The following is a 9,264-nucleotide window of genomic DNA, read 5'->3' as shown; positions in this document are numbered from 1 at the left end:
CTTATAACTTGCTTTAATCCAGCTTTTGAACCAGCTGAGAAATGCCTTTCACAGGGGTTATTCCTGGTACTTGTCAGCGGAGGAAACACAAGATGAACAGGACTAAACGGCATTCAACAGCAAAAGCAAACCAACTAATATTTTTTACCACCAACTTAGCAGGAGGCAGTGTCCCAGGCCCAGATCTGGTGGGTTAATGTTTTGCATTCACAGGTAGGTGCTTCTGATGTATTGTAATGAGAAATATGGAGTGTCCTGGTTTGCATCCAGACAAGATCCCAACATTTGGATAACATTGATCACTGATCACCATAATATTAAGCCATAGCTGACCACAGTGATGCACCTACACCAACAGGTTGTTTCTTACCAATGGCTCCCATTACAAATCTCTGCAGAGCTTTATAAAGAAAAGAGCATTTGCAGTCTTTCTAAGCTGGTATGTCTTTTATACACACCTCTGTACACCCATATACCTTTCTGCAATCATTGGTGCGTATATGTGGAGTGTTAGGCAAGGTATATAAGAAGAGGTAAGGTTTTATTAGGCCAACCATTATAATTTGTAGAAATTCTTCTCATAGGCAGTAAATTCTTAAATGCTGACAAGCCTCAGCTCGTTCTGAGGAATTAGGACTTTTTCCTTCAGGTATGACACAGAAATTCAGAAGTATCTTTAGGCCTATTAGTCACCATTTTGCAAGGCGATGTCAAGGCAGTATTTTAAAGGCATTATTTTTTGCTTTCCCAGCTAGTGGTTTTCTTTATCAGAAGGTTATTCAGACTGATAATGTATGCTTGACCTTTGGTTTGGGAAGGAAGAAAATAGGCCCAATACCTCCATCTGTACTTGTGTCTCCATTAGCATTTCCTTTCCTTATAAATCACTCACAGGTCTAATGCTGCCTTAACTGTTGAGAAAAGACAGGCTGGAGAAATCAGCGGGTGATCAAGGAAGCACTTAAAGGTGATGGGCTGCTGCTTCAAAAAGCACTTGCATAAATAAATCTGCAGCACAGGGCAGAAGGGAAATGAAGCTAGAAATCTGGCTGACTGCCTGCAGTCCCCAGGCCCACGGCAGTGTTGCTGCTAAGTGGGAACAGGCGGAAGCAATTGTATGTTTTTGCCTTCCTCTCTTCCCTTTGGACATGCAATGGGAAACCAATGAGTCCATTCAATAGAAAACTGGTGAACACTGGCAGCAAGAGGCGTTCCTTTCTCCCAGGAGATCCCAAATACTGCAAGGTCAGACTAAAGCTTAACTTCCCCTCTAGCCTTGACGATGTCAGATGAGCTCTGACTTCTCTGTTTTTCTTCCGTCAAAGTCACTGCTCAGCCTCTGGCACGTAAAGCACTTTGCAAGAAGATTGGTTCAACATAACTTTTCATATTCTTTACAAAGCTGGGTGCTTCAGACGGTGGAAAAATACATTGAGGTCTCTGGCTGCATGAAGGCATCAACCCTTCCCAGTGGGCAGGAGCGACAGATAGAGGCAAGGGCTCTTGGAACCACTATATATGGAGAGAAAAACTCTACAGAAGATGCAAACGGTATGGGGAATAAGATATGATCAGGGACGATTTAAGTACGTATGTCAACAAAGCTATTATTAGAACAAAAGGCAGTTGAAGGGACATGACTAATAATGATTGCGGTGTGCAAGCAGAAGAGCAGTAGGAAGTAGGAGGTGCAAAGAACTAAGGGAAAAACATTAAGATGGCTATACAAGCTGGCACCATGCTAGAAGAAAAGTAGGGGTACACTATAGGCAGCAAGAATGATTTAAATAAAAACAATAAGTGAAAGATTTTCAGAAAATTCGGTCTAGAAGAAAGCAAGTCAGATTTAGAGAGCACCAGACATCACCAAATTAATAAAACACGTAACAGAGCTGTAAGCATGCCATCGATTAGACCTGGCATTGATATCATACTGAGCACAATCACAGGGCAGGATTTCAGTTCTCTGACTTCCTAAAATATTTCCTTCAGGCTGTACATGATGCTGCATTTAAAGAAGAAAAAGAGCAGGTTTTCTTTCTTTCTTTTTTTTTCTTTCCTGAGCTTTGAAGTAAGGTAAAATCACTTCATTTAGTTTCTCTCCCATGGCTCCCTTCTGGATGGCTTTTAAAAGATACTTTCAAAAGTACTGAGGTTTAATGATCTGACACCGCTCCCAGTGAAGTCACTGTTGAAATTCCCATTGACTTCAGGTTCTAAACAAGCTAATGAACAGGGTGAAAAATAAGTACAAGATATGTGAAAGTGAAGCTATAACCAATGGGGATTTTCATTTTGGTTCCAGTAGAACAAGGTTTAAAATAAAAATAGAAGCCAGATTTCCCATTTCCTAGATGACTGCCTGGACACTCAGACTCCTGGTCATTCTGGATATCAGCGTTGTGACCACTTATTTGCTCTCTGCCAATCAAGCAGATAGAGAAGAAAAAATTCTTGATTTCACTTCAGGAGATAAAGGGACATTTCTGCAATAACAAAAAAATAGCCGTGATGAGCAAACCACCTCCACCAGCCCACTTTATGTTTTGGTCTACTTTTGTTTGCACGTGTCCTGGCAGACGTGAGCACACCTTTATGGGGCAGAACACATATTGTCTAAGGCCTCTGATCAAAATAACATTTTATCCCTCAGCACCTTTCATAGGACAGGTTTCCTTCCTTGCTGTCTTCATGCCATGACCTACTCAACACTGATAGTAATAAACATGAGATATGTTAAAACAAGGAAAATGGAATCAAAATCCAGAACCTTTCTAAAAGCTCTGGATTTCTAATTTTAAAAATAAATGAGGCATCTTCCCCCAAAGGGGGACAGAGGAAACAAATCTTACAGGCAGATTTAATATTACCTTGTTTTTCAGTCCATGTTGAAACCTCTTTATAAGTGCCCTCTCTTTCAGTAAGATGTCTAATTTAAGAGTTCTCATGGCCGACTGTGTGGCCAGCTTTTGTAGCTGTAATGAGACACCTACCCCCACTTTCCAAATGAGTTTTCTCTAATTACCCACAAGCAGACAGCACGTTTGGGGCTCATATGGGCATTTAAAGATGCAAGTAATTACCTTTTAGTAATGATTAATACTTTTCAAATGCTTAATGACATAAGTTAGATTCTGCACCTCTGCTCTTTTTAGCTACTCGGGCCTATCAGCCTGACTCAGAAAATACATATTCTTCATTAAAAATTTCATCTGACTGCTGTGAACCATGAATTAAGGAACAGGAAGACAGCCTTCCTCTGTCATGGAGGGCTACTCTGTCAAGGAAAGAAAATGCCTGAAAACATGCAAGAGCATGATACTAAACAAGAGAAGAAGTAAGTGCGCTGGATGATTTTTTTTTAAAATACTTGCAAGGAACCATAAAAAGTCAATAATGAATAGGCTGAATAAATAGTTGCATGCAGGATTCACACCATTGTCTCATTAAGGCTTCTGTTGGTAGTTACCAGCTCACAATGGCACTGTTAATGCAAACTGTATGACTTCTTCCTATATTACCTTTCCGAGTAATAGACATTACTCTTAACAGAAATATTGCCGAAATGAAAAGCCAATGGTAAGTGGAGATTTCACAGTGTTATGGTGCTAAAGCAGTGTCAGCACCAATTTAAAAGAGTTTCCATTTAAAAATTAATGAATATGGATAGACACTGGAAAGCAACATAAATGCTGTGCTGGTCAAGCAATGTCCAGTTTTCTTAATTGGCTTCAGGCCTGATTTAAATTGTCTCCAATTCAATGGGAGTTCTTTCATTCACTTCACTGGATGGTACCTCTGGTCCTCAATGCTCCAGTGGTATGTGCCTAGGAAATATATTAGATTAGTGATAAAAGTTGTCATGTATCCAAGGGGTCATTTACTTCTCTCTCATGTAAAGAGAGTGATTTTCTGAACATGAATAGACTGGCCTTGTGCATATTAAAAATGACCGTTATACAGTCCTTAATTTATCACTCAAATTGCACCTTCAGCTATATTGGGTATGCTCAAGTATCCTAGAAGGCTGTGTGATTAAGTACTCAGTAAGTTAACTAAGAGCCTGGCTTCTCATTTCCTCACTTGTAGAGGGATCATTTACATTTGTCAGATTTATTACTTATTTCTACAATATTTGCAATGTCATAGCACCTAGGAGTCTGAAGTTATGTACCTGGACCTAAGCTACTTAATAGTTCATAGACGCAGACCAAAAAAATTTATTCCTACCTCAAGGATCTTATAGTCCAAGAAGAAGAAGTGAGCCAATGTTGAGTACAGCAGGTTCTGGAGTGTGTTACTGGCTGGTATAGCAGGCAGTAGCCTCAGCACTCCAGCAATATACCCATTCGCCAAATTGCTGGTTTGTTTTAATGTTGTTGACATCTTGGCAAAGGTGCTTTTCAAGGAGGGTTTGAAGGAGATCAATGAAGGAGCTTTAGTGTTGTGTGCAAGGGAACACCTCCCATGCCTGAGAATGACAGCTCTGGTTTGAAAGCCTACCAAGTGGTGGATTGCAGGCTGGCAGCTGGGGTGATCAGAGTAGGGAGCAAGCCTTCCAGCACTGAATGAGTGATGATAGGTTAAATTGTTTGTAAAACATTTGAGATCCTAGGGTGAATGACACCATATGAATGCAAATAATCCTGAAAAGGCAAATGCTGAATATAAAGCTGGTAATGGTGCTCCTGGGGGAGGCAGGAGGCAGGGCATGCACTACGGCTTCCGCTGATGCAAGTCTGGTCAGCTTGTTCGTGCTGTGCAAGTGTTTCCTTTCCTGTCCTACTTGTTATCTTTAAAAATTAGAAAATGAAATAGTTGCAATATAGTGAATAAATTATTTTTATAAGAAAATTGACTTTGTCCTGAACAGTAATGACAGTTATTGTATTTTTTTATGTGAACCTGTCTTGATTTTATTTCTCTGATGTTTATTTGATCATTAAAATGTAGGGTAGTGGGAATGTGTAGTAAAACCAGTAATGTACCTTGAATTTAAATATATCTTTTGTTTTTAACAATAGTTTTTATTTGTGACCATGGGAAAAAGGCAGCTTAGAAGCCCCAGTATGAGCCCTATCCTGCACCATGTGTGTGAAAAGCACTGATTATGTATTTCAGAAGTTCCTGTGCAATACTTGCCAATTTTGACCTCTGTAATCCTCAGAAAACCACATTTTACATAGCTCTACACCACACATACTCTCAGGACCAAATTGTTCCAGATGACCCCCCTCCCAATCGCATTAAACTTTGCACTGTATCTTCTCTGTACCTTAGGCCAAACCTAAACCAAATTGCTCTGATCCTTATGGGAAATGAACCTTACTCATGGTTATTCACTCTATAAATAGTCCATTAACTCCAAGGCAAGGGTCTAACGTAGATATATGCAGTCATTATTATGCTTTTGGTATCATAATTCATGTGCCTGCTATGTAAGCAAATGTGCAGAAAAATGCGTGGGTGTATTTGCGGAAATCCTGGCCCTTCCCAAATGAATGGGAATCTTACTGAAGATTTTAGTAGAAATAGGTCTCCCATTATTCCTTAAGCTGATCACCACCAGTCATATCAGTGACAGTTTGCCACCCTGCTAGTTTCTCTGGAAAAGCAGAGTTGATAGATACTGCCTCCATTACCAACAACATCAAACTTCTGGTGTGGCTTTAAATGTACTTAGCCATAATTTCCTTCTCCTGTTAAGATCCTGGGTGCAAGATAGAAGGAATTAAGTGTTTAATGAGGTGGAGAGAATGATGCACTTGGCAGGATTTCAAGTATCAAGCTTTGAGCTGTATACAGAGGGTCTAGTCCTGAGAGACAATATATACCTATAATTTGATAACTAGTGGAAATTGTGGGTGCTCGACTTCTTACATGGCCTCCTCTTGGAGCTGTCCCCTGGGAAGCACCATCTTGGCAGGGCTGAGAGAGCAAGTAGTTTGTGTAAACCATTGCCTACATAAACTTGTTATTTTGGCTGACAATAAGAGACAGTGGGAAGAAAATAATTAGACTAACCATGCTGAGCGTCCTCATCAAAGAGAAAAAAAAATCAAACCTAGAAATATGAAAGTTGTTTGGTTTTTTTTTTTTTTAGTAACCTTCAGACTAACAGAAAGAGAGGCAATGAGAAAGCAGAGATTTGTGTCAGACTGGAAGTCCTCATTATCAACCCTTTACCTTGAGATGGAAAAAATATCCCCACAACTCGATTCTTCACAGTAAACTCTGATTGCTAATTATTTGCTAAATTTCCTGCTGATGTTCCCTGAGTGAAGTCAGGCTCGATGAAAGTTTCTGACGCTTGTCTTGTCAGCAGGAGAACAGAAAAAGTGGGCCAGCTTAGTTCAGAAAGGACCCTCTCTGCTCATCACTTACGTTTCCACTGAACGTGCACCGACACTTGTTTGCCACCAGCTCACAGCATCCCATCCACCTTCCTTCTTCATGGTCATTTGAAGTACAGCTGCTCAGCTTATCCAAAAGTGTACAGCAATAAAAAACTCCGAAGAAAACAGAAACTGATATCATGTCACCCATCTTCTACAGTCTCAGGAAGAGAGGAGAACTTGCATGTCAGAAAATTATTGTGACAGGTATTCATACAGTGTCTTTTATATGCCTATCACCACTCCTCGCACTCATAAGCCAAACTAAAAGTAGTAAATTATCCCTGTCCAGTGTTATTTCATCTTTGGTATTCACATGTTTCCCAGCACAAACATGCCAGCGCTGTATTTCCAATAGTTCTGTAAAAATACAATAAACCTATATGGAGAGAGGCATATGGTATCAGAGAGAGGTCAGTTTTTCAATGACATTGAGTGATAACTGCAAAATTACCTAGGAGGAAAATTGCAGAGGAGGAGCAGGGACTGGAGTCTGGGTTCTCTGTGCCATGGGGAGGGCTCTGTACAGTCTAAGTATAGTTGTAATCACACCTGGTCTTCTCTTCCCTTCTGATACATATTCCATGTCATGTGGAAGGGTTTTAATGAGAGGAAATTAGAGGACATTTCTTGTCCTCTTCTCATTTTATGTCAACTACTATAATTAGGCGATAATCTTATGGCTATCCCTTCTTGGGAAAAAGAAGAATCAGTTTCAGCATCTCAAAACCCTGTAAATGTTTTAACTGCCGTTGAAAGGGGGCTATCTTCTGCTACTCTGCTCATTTTTTAGAGAAAAGACTTGTGTTCTTCCATTATGTGTTTAAAAATTTGGCACTACAGCAGTTAGCACCACAAGAGCTGTGGCCCTTAGAGCTCTAGTCTTAAGTTTTTGCCCAAGGTTATAAGTAGCAGAGCTGATAACTGGACAAAGATGGTGTAAAGTCCTACTGAAGCACATAATGCAAGATAAAGATTTATCTCCAAATACAGAATTATTACATAGTTTATTTCAGAATTGCAGCTGAGAGGAGATTTCTGCTCCCAAGGAGCAACATTTGTGGTTACCATTGAGAAGGTATGAATCAGGACAGCCTTAGGGTGTTTGATCCTGCTTCCTTCTTTTGTCACTTTTGGGACCAAGCAAGTTATCCAACAGCTCAGACAATGAATATTTGACGCTATTCAGTGCCTATTCCAGAGTGCATTTTTACTAAGAGTAATCCAGTGACCTGCAGCCTAAGGTTGAATGAAACCCACCATCTTTCCAATCCAAGTAATATTGCATTTTTATTGTATCTGAGAAATGGTCAGATACATATTATATTATATTATATTATATTATCCAGTGACATTTGAAAAGTAAATAGAAAATATGTGAAAGGAAGTTTGCCATCTGATCCAAGAACAGATTTTTATTCTTTTTAAACAGACAAACTGATTACTTGTGGGTTTGTAAGGAACAACTTATAGATATCTGAAAGCTTCCAAAAATCTTATCCCACCCTTGTAGTTTTTTATGCCAATAAGATTAGTCAAGACAGATAAAACAAGCAACAGAAATTTACATCACCCTGAAAGTGATGAGCTACTGAGAAGTGTTGATGCAATGAATTAATGACTTAGTTTATTATATTTTTTCCTTACGACTTTGCACTAGAGGGCTAGCTCTATAGACCCAATTTATTCTGATCACATAATGTTCAGTGCTTTAGATTTAATGGGCCTGCTTCAAATGAGATTAAAGAGGTCATATTTACCAAAAAAAAAAGTATGCCGGAATGAGTAAAAATACCTAACTTACTTTTTATTTTCCTTAACTTTGAGGTTCTTAGAATACTGTGCTTTCTTTAAAAGAAAAATATCACGTATTTTGACTCTTCTGAAGTATTCTGAATTCACTCCCCTTCAGTGCCATTACTTATTTCTGAGGTAGTAGATTAGCTCCAAGTATGATACCATGAAGTAAAAATGTGTAACCCTGTTTACTATATAAACTTATTGACATTAGGGGCAAGAGAATCAGGAGTGCAGATAAACAAATAAATAATGAAAACTTCATAACAAAACTATCTCACAATGGCCTGTTCCTGTGTTGTATCAAACTGTAACCTCTTGGCAAACTCCCGATTCCTCCAGTTTTGCATGCATCTCATTTAGCTCTATTTTGGAGGCCATATTTAAAACTAACATAGTTTTCTTGGCATTGGAAGGTTACATGGGTGTTTTCCTATGTTTAGCTCTGCATAAGGCAGATGATATTTAAATTTATGAATAAAAACCTTTCCTCTGGGAAGATTTCCTTGAAAACTTGAAGCAAGAATGTGCTGCAATTTGGAGGAGGAGAGAAAAAAGACAGGGAATTAGTTACTTTAGGAGTTTGCTTACAAAATGCAGGCTTTCACTGTCATTTGAATGTAACCCAAACACTAAAATTCAGAGGTAGGTTTTGTCTTTAAGCTGCTTTCTGCAGCAAGATGCTCTAAGCCATGACAGAGGTCTTGGGCAAAGAAAGAGCATTACTGTGATCTCACTTTGTATCAGGTATTGGATTCTTGAAATTCACAGTTGTGAATTGGTGTAAAATACTGTAGATGAGCAGTTGGGCTCAATGTTTACTGGGGCATTATGGAAATCCCATTAAAGCCACTGCTTGAAAAAGCCCATTTACAACATCCCATGTTATAGTGCACCTGTATCTAAAGACTTGCAGCATGGTGCCTGGGATAATCACGCATGCTTGAGAGACTGTCAGTAGTTTTTCAGATCCTCAAAACACATGCATTGTTTAGTTAGGATCAAGAAAAACAAAAACAAATTATCTCTTCTCATACAAAACTAATCATACCCTTAAGTGCTTTGGTGGTCA

Source organism: Harpia harpyja, chromosome 2 (genome assembly GCF_026419915.1).
Source record: "Harpia harpyja isolate bHarHar1 chromosome 2, bHarHar1 primary haplotype, whole genome shotgun sequence".
In the NCBI taxonomy this organism is placed as follows: domain Eukaryota; kingdom Metazoa; phylum Chordata; class Aves; order Accipitriformes; family Accipitridae; genus Harpia; species Harpia harpyja.
Note: the sequence above shows the minus strand (reverse complement) of the source record.